Source organism: Arachis hypogaea, chromosome 8, assembly GCF_003086295.3.
Source record: "Arachis hypogaea cultivar Tifrunner chromosome 8, arahy.Tifrunner.gnm2.J5K5, whole genome shotgun sequence".
Taxonomy (NCBI): Eukaryota; Viridiplantae; Streptophyta; class Magnoliopsida; order Fabales; family Fabaceae; genus Arachis; species Arachis hypogaea.
In genome coordinates this window covers 38,052,714-38,065,292 of record NC_092043.1, presented here as the reverse complement: position 1 = coordinate 38,065,292, position 12,579 = coordinate 38,052,714, and positions in this window count along the sequence as shown.

Below are 12,579 nucleotides of genomic sequence, written 5' to 3'. Positions count from 1 at the left end.
ATTATTTTATCATTAATCTATCATGTTTATTAACAATAACGAATTAAATTTTCCATCGATCGTAATAAATTTTTTGGCTATTTCAATCGATTAAAAGATTATATTTGATCCGTGACGTTTGTCCAGGACGGTAAAATCGTGTTTCTTTAAAAATTAATCGATTGGATTATCAAAACAATCCATTAAATTTCAGATTTTCCATCCCTTAATCGATTGAACTACAAATTGTTATCACAAAACAATCGATTAAAAATTGTAAGACAGCATGATTTTTACAAAAATCAATGGATTGAACGATAACTAAAATGTGTTTCAAAAATCCCTACCAAATGGCAAGATCAAGCAAGTTTTCTTTTTCGATCCAGATGGTAACGGTTTGGAGGTTGCAAGCCGGGAACAAGATTCCTAATTACTAGTATGTTTCTATGTATAACTATGAATCTATGATGTGACGTATTGTGTTTGTTCCTTATCGTTTAACAATACTTGTAATCATGACCGATTTATATTATGCATGCTATCTTCGAGTTTCCAATCAAAGGCATTGATCAACACCCTAATACATCCTCTGCCAATGGCTAGCTTGAGTTCTTCTATCGCTTTTGTCATAACTTTTGGATTGCACAGTAATTCAATCGATATAAATTTTAAACTCTAGTAAGAAATTTTACAAACCTTACTTAAACCTGGACAAGCGAATTAGCAAGTGAATTTTTACGAGTGTGATGGTGAATTGGTGATTATCAAAATAAGTCGAATATTGAAAGAATTGGTCACTGTCTCGGGTGATTTACAAAGAATTTATGGATATAGTACAACTTTCTCGAGAATGAACATAACAAACAGGTTGCAGCAGTTACTGCTGGACTGCTGGTCACTTGGATTAGTGGCTTCTGTTGAATACTTTATACAACAACAAATGCAGGTCCTCCAATACTTGAAGAGTGGTATCATAACATCTTAATAGCTTCACTTCGCAGCACCTGGGCCGGAGAGGGGTAATGAAACTAAAAAGTTATAAGAAACTCAAGCACAATGATATGATAAAATCATCTCTGCTCGTTAAAGACATCATTGATTCATTTCTACCTTGTGCAATCCAACCATACTGGTTCTCGTACTAAATAGATTCAAAAACTAATTAGTCTCAGGATCGGATATTTATTCCCATTCCATAATTGCAAACAAGCCACAAAAACAGTATTTAGAGGAAAACAGAAAAGTCAAAATCATGGAACTGCAATCTGAAAAGAAAGTTGAGAACTTGAGTAATAAGAAAGTTGAAGAATAATAAGAAAGACAGGGTAACCATTCACGAAACAAGTAGTGTGAAATAAATAAATATAGGAATGTTTCTGTGTGGGGTCCATAATTAATAAGAATGAAAGGGAAAAAGGTAGAGGAAAACGAAGAAGAATGAACTAGTGTTGGCTATTCCATTAATATCAAGTTCTAGATATGCAAATTCATATTGTTTTGATGATTTTAATTGATTGGGTAACACAATCAATTGATTGAATTGTGGGACCTCAAGTTGTTTGAAGCATTCAATTAATTGGGTAGTATAAGCAATCGATTGAATTATTAAAAACTCACATTTTAGTCATCGTTCAATCGATTGGTAATATGACCAATCGATTGATTTTTGTGAAAACCATGCTGCCTTACGATTTTTAATCAACCTGTAGTCCAATCCTGAAATTCAATCGATTGATTTTCAAAGAAACACGATTTTACAGTCCTGGACAAACGTCACGGATCAAATATAATCTTTTAATCGATTGGAATAGCCAAAAAGTTGATTACGATCAATGGAAAGATCTAATTCGTTTTTGTTTTTGTTTTTGTTTTTGTTTTTGTTTGTATTTTTAATTGTTAATAAACATAATAGATTAATGATAAAATAATAATTTATAAAATAAAAAATAGTTTTTATGATTAAATAAAATATATGGGGTTAATTTGTAATTAAAATTAGATAAAGACTATTTATCAGTTATTAAAAAACTTAAAAAATATATTTTATTATAGGACCATTTAATAGTCCAAACGTTTTGGGACCATCAAATCCTTTGCCGACTTAGTAGACACTTTCAACTATTTTTCTATTATTTTTTTAAAAATAAAATCACAAAAAATTAAAGACTTTTAAAATACTAAATTAAGTACACAATAAATATATCTATCTTATTGAAAAATAAATTGTTCAAAAATTAATGGTTATAATATTATTTTGATAAAAAAAATAAATATAAAACAAAATACATATTAGTTATTTACAAAAGATAAATTATACTTAAATATCATAAAATACATGTTAGTTATTTTTTAAAAGTGTTAGGTTAAAATATAAATCTAAATTTAAAATTTTTTTTATTTTTCTATAAATAGTAAAAAGGTAGAAAGATAAATTAGCTTATTTTTTGTTTTTTTATAATTATCTATGCAGTAAATATAAATAAATAATTTTTATTATCTTAACAATATATAATTGGATATATATGTAAAATTATTTTTATATTTAGGATTCATCAATGATTAAATTTTAAAAATGATGAAAAAGATAAAATTTTGACATTTTCAAATATTTTAAAAATAAAATTTTAAATTGTTAAATAAGTATTTTTAAGATACTTTTAAGTAATATTTATAGAATAATATTACTAATATCCATTTCTTTTCTTTCAATGCCCTAAACTGTTTTCTTATTTTTTATTTCTTTAATTTTATTCTCTTTACTATTAGATTTGAGTAGGAATTTTAAAGAAAACACACATTTTAATATTCACGGTTGATATTTTATGTTAGATTTTATTGTCTTTATTCTTGTTCCAAATTAAACTGATTCATTAAGTTATTGATATATTATTATATATGCAAATCTAAATAGGTATATTATATGTGGATCAAATTTTGTCACCAAAAATAATATTTTTTATACCATGTTGTTTATTTAAATTTTTTTCCTTTTTATTTATTTTTGCTGACATCGTATGTAATATGAGCGTCAAATTTTATTTATATTACTATACTATTATCATTTACATTCAAGTATGTTATTATCATTTACATTTAAGTAGTAAAAAAATAAATTTTATCAACTAATAACTTTAACTACTTATACATATATAAGTAATGATATCATGATATATATATAAAGGGATAGTACGAGGAGTCAATAGAATATTTGTATAATGTGTACAATAGAGGTTTAGGGAGTATTAGAGATATAACTATTAGTGTTATCTTTTTTTGTCAGTTAAACTTTTGGGATGAGTGGTATTATGACATGGTATTAGAATTTTAGATTCGAAAAGTCAAAAATTTGATTCTTGGTAAACCAGTAATTTTTGGGAAAATATTTATTATTCTTAATACTCAAATGATTATTTTAAATAGTATAGGAGATGTTCATATTTTCATTGGTCGTTTAAATTTACTATATATTCAATTTTTTTTATGTCAAATCATCACACAGAACCATATCTATAATGAAAATAAGTAGAAACTTTCATATAATTTTTCCTGGTTGGATTTTCTCAATATGCAATCCACATGGTTCCATAGAAAAAGAATACAAATCAAAACACCAATGTCATGCGAATTCTCACTACCTACTACCAAATTTAATTCAAATACACTAAAAGATTTTAAATAACAATGTCATTCGAACTCTTACTGCCTATTCCTCTTACTGCCTATTCCTTTCTTTTCAACTCTTTGAGTTTAGTGTTGGAATATTATTAGGTGAGATATCTAAGATATTTTATTAAAATAATAATCTGTGTTATTTATATTTTTATAATGTGATAATTATAAATTTTAAAATTTTTATTAGTATAAAAAATAATTTTTGAATTAATTGTAGAAAAAAAAAACTAACAAAATATTTCAGACGATGCCAAAATGAAAGTTTTTCCATTTCAAATAAAGATTCAACCCTTTACATAGCCAAAAATGTACATTTAGTCCACTTTCCAATTTATGTTAGGATGCACTCTTAACCAAGCAACAAAACTCTTCAAGTGAAGGAATTTATGTCTTCTTTTTTCTTCCAATAAGTTCTCTTAAGTAAAATACACAATTTCTAAATATTCAATCTGTGTTACCCATGTAAAAGGAATAACATTTTTTTCAAAAGAATGTAGAAACAAAGTTGAAGAAATAAAACGTGACTTTTGTATAATTTTACTGAAAATAAAAAATGTTCAATACTCAATATTATAATAAAAAAAATAGTTATTATTATAAAAGTTTTTGTTAATAAATACTTAGAAAAATGAAGGTGGTGGTGGTCTATTAGTCACAAGACTCACAACAAAAAAATATGTAAAAAGTACATACCAAAATCTTAACAATGTTAACTTGCATTGTAAGTTTAGACTTACTTAATATTAACGTTGAGAAGGTGGCTTCGGATGGGCCAGTAAGATTCAACGTCTTTCTGATTTGAAAACCTCTCTAAAGGTGGAGGCCTCTAAAGCGTTGCGTCGAGTAGAAGAGGCGGAGAAGCGGACATGATATTAACTTTGATGTTTTCGTATTGGCGCGATTAAAACTATCCGTGCCGTTGATCTCAACCTTGGAAAGAGGGCTCAGCTGTCCCTCTCTCCCGTTTTTATATTTCATATGGATTTTGAACTTATGCCTAAGGGACTGACTTGTAATGAATTGTATTTATGGAATCTCTTTTTTTTGGTTTGGCCGAAAGTTTTTGTGTTATGGTTGCCGAGTTGATCAATTTGGAATACCGCATATGCTATCTTTAAGTTTAATCGAGCTATCATACTGAATATAAGTAGGTAAACTTACGGATTTAATTACTGAAATAGGAAAACTTTAAATTTTTTGTTGGGCCTCGTTAAAACCTTTTCTTGGTCTTTGTGGGTCCAAAAGGTGAGGAAAGAGTGCCTCCCGATTGATAAGATGACCAAAGAAAATATAAAGTTACATAAAAGGTTCAGCATCTACGAGTAATATCTCTTACGAGTAAAATTTTTTAAGGTTGACGACGTTCCAAGTTCTGAGAATGATGGAACCATTGAGTCATTCCAACTGATAAGCTCCTTTTCTATATACTTCACGAACATGGTAGGGACTTCCCAATTTGCCGCTAGCTTCCCTTCGCCAGGCTTCCGAGTCCCTATATTGTTTCGCTGTAGCACCAAATCTCCTTTTTCGAAGACTCGCTTCTTGATGACTCGGTTATACCTGAGTGCTAGCCACTGTTTGAGGGCTGTCTCACTTAAATGAGCTAACTCTCGAACTTCGTCCAACAAATCTATCTCTACTTCTCAGGTCCCGATAAGGAATCTGGGACTGGGTTCTCTAATTTTCACGGGGATTACTGCCTTCGTGCCATAAGTTAGGCAGAAAGGCTCCAATTGCTGATTATGGGCTGGTGTGATACGACCAAAGAACTGAGCTGAGTTCATCTGCAAAGTCGCCCTTTCTCTATTTCAACCTCTTCTTGATGCCTTTTAGGATCACTTTGTTGGTGGCTTCGACCTGGCCATTGGGATGGAGATGCTCGTCTGAGGAGAAACTTTGCTGAATCCCCAACCCTTCGAGAAAGCTGTGAAATTTTTCACTAGTAAACTGGGTCCCGTTGTCGGAGATAACGACTTCAGGGATGCCAAAGCGGTTAATTATCTGCCTCCAAAATAATTTTTTGCAGTGTGTTGCCGTTATGGTGGCCAGAAAATCGACCTTAGTCTACTTAGTGAAGTATTCAGTGGATACTATGAGGTACTTGAGCTACATAGGGGATATAGGAAAGGGGCCCATGAGGTCGACTTCCCATGCTGCAAATGGTCAGGAAGTCGTGATGGGAGATAGTTCCTCCGCAGGGACTTTGTGAAAATTGTCGTTCTCTTGGCTCTTGACACACATCCTGACGAGCCGCATTGAGTCGTGGATTATTGTTGGCCAGTAGTAATCTGCTCTTTTTACTTTTTGGGTCAAACCTTTTTCTCCTGGGCTTCCCTCAATACGTAGTCTGTTTGATCAGGGCAAAGTCACATCAGAAGTGGTTGAGAGGTTCCTTTTCGATATAAAGTTCCCTGGACTATTGTGTACTTGGCTGCTTCCCTCTTTATTCATTTCTGTTCCACCAACTTATCGGGTAGTTCGCCTTCTTCTAAGTGTCATCTGATCAGGGTTGTCCAGTCGGGGGTTTCCTGAATGTCTATGACTAAAGCCACCGATGGGCATCTGATTGCCTCATGGATGAGGGAGTGGTTTCCTCCTGAGGACTTTGTGCTAGCAAACTTCGATAGTAAGTCTGGCCTACTGTTTCTTTCCTGGGAAACATGCTGGATTACCACACTGTCAAAACTTGCGCACAACTCCTTGGCCTTCTTCGGATATTTCTGGAGCAGGGGATCTCAGGTCTGATACATGTTGTTTATTTGCGATGTGACGATTTGGGAATGGCCTTGACCACCAGATCCTTTACCACCATTTCTTTGGCTAGGGTGAGTCTCGCCATGACGGCCTCGTATTCTTGGTTCCATTGTATCTCATGTCTATTGGTTTGTCAAAATGCTTTGAAAGGCGAACCCAAAGGATCTTACAGGCAAAGGGGTCATGCCCACAACTATAGGCTCGTTTTATCGCGTCCTTTTTCCTGTTAGGGACCTCTCATGTTCTTGGCCTCGGTGCTTGTGCCGTTCGTTGTTAGGGGAACGTGAGCTACTATTATGAGAGTGACCTGGGTTAGTTCTACCTCGCCGTCTTCCATTTTTCTATTTTGGTGAGTCGAAGAGACGTCTTTTTTAGGGTTATGTTCCTGAGTGTTCCTCAGCAGATAGTTGAAAACGATCTCTGGCTGTGACTTCTCTTTCCAAGTTTTGCAACCTGTGGTGTAGCTCTTGGATGGTTCAAGAATTATTGGTGCATGTCCCCCCGAAAGGGCGTGAACCAGTCTCCGGGTTTGAGTTCGAGCTATTACGTGGCTGGTGACTTGGCATCACTGGACCATGCTTGGCATTCGGGATCAGGTTGGTGTGGGATTCTCCAGGAGATTCTACTCGTCAAAGATTTTCATTGGGTTCTAGTTGCCCACCAGCCTGAAAGCCATTGGCTTCTTTGATTAGAAGATCTCCATAGATGGCGTCAATGTTCAAAATTAACCTTGAATAATGGGATCCGTGACCTAGCAAAGTTGTCGTGCCTCGCGGTTTTCGGGACTTCATGCAAGCGGTGGGTGGTAAAAACTGCAAAGACACTCCAATGCTCAAGCAAGAGAGAATCTCCCAAGATTAAGGCTTAGGGATTTTTTGTGTCACATCGGGAGAATCCGAGGCTCCCCTTATATGGATCATTTCGAGATTCCGATATCATCTTTATATGGAAAAATATGATTTAGTATCCAAACATGATTGATGGAATGATTTGTGGTGAACCGGAGGGTCCTGGGTGATTGGGTAGAGGGGGACGAATTGGCCCAAAGATCAGATCTTCGTCAAGCCTCTAAGGTTGAGAGGCTAGGTCCGTAACAAATATATTCAATTATCATATGGGTTGTTTGATAAGAATATTGTCCTTACAAAATTGTATAAATATAATCCGGCATGTATCGTTCAACTCAAAAGTGGATGCATTAAATGTGACTGAACGAATCATATTTTTCCTAAGTTTTTTTTTCACACACAAAGCATATTTACTCCAGCAAACCTAGAAGTTGAAGCAGAAGCAGAAACAGAAGAAACACCAATGAACCAACAACAACCAAAAGCACAACAACAACAACAACAACAATGGATAATAGAATCAAAATAATAACAACAACAACAAAAGAAACTAGAAGAACAATGACAATAATGAATAATGAAAATATTAAGAAGAAACATCAGAAAATCATCATCATCGTCAAGAACCCAGAAAAACAAGAACCCAGATGTAGAACTCAGAACTCAGATTTCGCACACGACCACCACCACCACTTCTTCGACGACGACAAACACGAGGGCGCGGCGCTGCGAGACGAGGGCGACAATGAGGCGACGACGACGGCAAGGGCAAAGAGGAAGAGCAGAAACAGCGAATGACGAATAGCAGGAGCGGCGGCGACGAGGAGCAGCAACGGTGACCTTTCCCCTTCCCTCTTCTCTCTTCCCCCTTCCCCTCACCAAACCAAACACTCCCGTGATACCCTTTTCCCTTCCCCGTTCAACTCATTTTTTTTAGTTTGGGATATTTTCGGAATAAAAATTAAAAATTTGGTAAATATGACGATTTTAAAATTAAGTTAAATTTTAGAGACCATTTTATAGGCAAAAAAAGGCCAATGACAAAAAAAAAATTTCAACCCTTATCTTAGTAACCAAAATCGTACTTAACTTTAATAATTAGCTTCTTCAATTTATTGGGCACCATTTATTTCTTTTTCAAACTCCTTAACATAGACTTCAAACACCAAATTTTTTGCCTTCACTGTAATCCATATATTTCTTGCACTAGTTCCCATTGATAGCAATTAATGAGCACTCTTGCGTGCAAAAATAATATACTCCATTTCGAGACATCATCCACCATAACCATATTTTTTAAATTCTCCCAATTTTATAGAACGCATTCTCAGACCACAAGTGTATCGGTAGTGCCATCACCTCCACATACCCGAGCCCCAATGTGGTTTCAGGTCGTCAAACATTGAATTCGGAATAGGGCACTCCATTACCCTATCTCTAAATTTCTCATAGTCCAACATCTCTACATTCGATTCTCTTAGGACCATCCCACTTCTCCGTCTTTGCATCATCACAGTGAATTTAATTGGCTGAATATTAATTCTTAATATACTCATCATCAACTTGTGTTGTTGATGAAGTAGTCTCCACCACTTTTCTTTGTAGACACAAGTCCTTTTGTTGAAAAATACTTCACCCACCCAAAGCCCCATGCATGTTTATAATTGGTGAGGTGCGTTACCTTGCTAAGCTTCTAAAGGATTTGGATTTGGAAGACAGTGATTGGACATCATACAATCAAAAGTGTTAGCCATCATGGACCCACCCAAGAACTTCTTAAACATCTCCTTCCACTTCTTCAGGCAAATAATGTTGATTTGTGCATAAACGGACACGAACATTGCTTGGAACACATAAGTAGCTAATTTGTTCTAATAATATAAATGTTTGTGTTGGCAATAACAATGTTGCTGTAAATGGGAAACAATAATGCATGCATCAATATTTGACAAGTGGTGGTGGCGGTCCAAGGCATGGAGAGGAGATGTGAAAAGGATGATGAATCCGGAGGAGATGAAGTTTTACTACGATAGCCTAGGATTCATGTCAGTACAAATCCATTCAACTCAGATTCAAGTAGCTTTTTTCTATGATGTTTTTGGCAATGTCCTCCGCAACAGGAACAACTCCAAACTTAACTACTACTATGTCATGTGATGAATTACTTCCCACTTCACACTTTCTCTTGTTTCAAACCAACTGTTCCAAGTGTTTGGAAGATTAGCCCTGTGCAATAGAGTAAATAAATTAGTTACGTGTAGTGAAAATTTTTAATGTGACTTGTGCTTTACTATAAGGTGGAATATATTTTAGTTAAGGACATTGTCTATTGCCCTCTTGCATTGAATCTGTTAATTAGAATTACTAAGTTAACAAATTGTTAACTATTTACAGTGATAAAAGGGGAATGAAATGAGGAGTCACCAGTCAATCATCACATTGAAATTAGATGAGGGTGACGTATCTGCAAAGATTTCAACGATCAAGTCAATTCGAGGTTCAAAAGATACAAAAATTAGAGTTAGAAAATATATCTCAAAAAGTCTTGTTTTAGAATTTACAGCTTTTGGTGACTAAAAATTCAAAAAAATTTATGTCTGATTCTATCCTATTTTGCGGAATATGATCCTGATTTGGGTGTGTGACCCTTAAATAAGTCGCTTACACACATCCTAAACTAGCATGGAAATTAGGTCGTAACAAAAATAGTGTTGTTCACTGCATCATTCTTTTGGTGATTTTTTATGTGTTAAGATTTGTTTCTTGATTATTGTTTTCTCCTTTTTTTATTGGGGTAGGTTACAAATTTTACTTTATTTACTTGAATATGAATACAACTTTGTTTGGTAACCAATAAGAGGTGTTGCTAACTTCAGCTAATTCCTATTTGAACTGCACTTCAAGATTTATGAAAAAAATATTGCAAGGATTGTGAATGTTTTTTTTTTTCCAGTAATTGGATGTTTCATTTTATAAAGGTTCGATTTTTTTTTAGGTTTAATTACTTTGTTAAACTTTATAGTTTTACCAAAATTTCAATTAGGTCTTTATATATATTTTTTTAATTGAGTCTTCCACATTACTTTTAATTTTATAATTAGATCATTTTTATATTAAAAAGTTAGAATTAAAAGAATATTTCTCTCAAAATATATGCGGTCAAAGATTTAGTTAGATTTTTTTTATGAATACCTTCAATTTGTAAAAAAAATATTCAATTAATTCTAATATTTTTTACACTAAAAAGGACCTAATCATAAAATTAAAAACAGTATAGGAATTCAATTAAAAGAAAAAAAAGTATAAAGACCTAACTAAAAATTTGGTAAAACTATAAGGACCAATAGAATAATTAAACTTTTGTTTATTTATTAGGATTTATGAATTAAAAATTTATTCTCAAAAAGATATAGACGTGGATGTAGATGTTTCTTTCTTAGTAATTGAATGTTTCATTCCGTAAATATTGAATGCTTTTTTTTATTTAGTAGGATTTATGAGTTGAAAATTTATTCTCAAGGGATTATAGATATTTCTTTTTTTGTAATTGGATATTTTTTTGTAATTGGATCTACATTCTAAACTTCAATATTTTTTAATAAAGGACAAAAAAGCCACAATATACAAAAAAAAATTCAAATTATATAAAAAAATTCAAATTACATAAAAAATATTCAAATACATTAAAAAATTTAAATCACATTAAATTAATTCTCTAGAGATTGTGAATGTTTCTTTCTTTATAAAAAAAACATTCATATTCTAAATTCTCAATACATTTTTTACTATGAGATAAAAAAAACATCCATAATATATAAAAAATATTTAAATTATATAGAAAAATATCTAAATCACATCGAAAAAAATTCAAATCACATTAAAAGAATAAGAAGAGGCAGACGCGAGAGAAGACGCAAGCACTGGCGTGATGGAAGAGTGCAACACAAGGGTGGGGTGAGGCGCGATGGACAACAACGGCATGATAGGGGATAAGAGACAACCAACGGCACAATAGACGAGAGGAGAAGGGGAAGAGAGAGGATAAAAATGCATATGGTAATTGATTTATGGTTTGGTGTTGTGTTGGTATATAAAGAGTGCAAACTTAATTTTGTAATTTCAAAATTAGTTTTAGAGAGGAGTTGAATGAGTTGAGTTATAGGGGAGTTATGGAAAGATTTCAAGTGGTTTGAATGGACACCAAATTTTCTTTCATGTCCTTTGAATGCAAATAAATTCTTAAACATTAATAACTGTGGCAATATTTTAAGGGTTTTATAATGAACATAGTGAGGCTAAGTACCTGCAGTATGGCTCTACTTAATTTAATATACTGTATATAAGTTTTAGTATTAATTTTAGTTTAAAAAAAATAGAGTAAAGTATGTTTTTGTCTTCAACGTTTGAGATAAATTTTATTTGTGTTCTTAACGTTTAAATCGTCCTATTTGTATCCCTAACGTTTGTAAAAGTGATTTAATGTTATCCTGCAGTCAATTACACATCATGAACACTTTAGTTTAAGTTTTAAAAATCTCTTCTTGAAGTTAGAATACAAATATGTGGATAAAATTGATGATCCACTCTGAAAAATAGCTCATCAAAAGTTGAAACTAATTACTACAACATTTACATAATTCACTTTTCTAGGGACATAATTGAATCTAAATACAAATAGTGGGTATAATATTAAAATCGAACACATCCAAGTGAGACTTAATTGAGAATGAATACATCCAAGTGATAATAATTGAAAAATATAATCTGATTTGTTAGTATAATTGATAGTAAAATAACATTGAATCACTTTTATAAACATTAGATATACAAATAAGACGATTTAAACGTTAAAGACACAAATAAAACTTACCCCAAACGTTGGGGATAAAAACGATATCTACTCAAAAAAATATTTGATTTCAAAAGATTCATCCTTGCAGTGAGATTCTTTCCTATATATTTGAAACTCATTTTCATATTGGGAATTATTTTCATGTGCTGGAGCACATTAAAATCCAAAAACTATCGGTTCTAATTTTCTAAATGCTTTATCCTTTCCATCGTTGGAATTCACCTAAATTCTAAAAATTCTGTTTATGAAAAAACTCAGTATATATATATATATATATATATATATATATATATATATATATAGAGTATGTGTGTGTGTTTTCACAAACATTTTCCTGGAAAGACAACAGCTGAAGTATGGGTAAAATATGGGTCCCTGTCTTTCTCCATTTTTGATTTCTTGGTCTCTATTCATTGAATTGATTCATTATCCTTTTCTAATTATTATCTTTGTAATTATTGCCTCCCCCCCCCC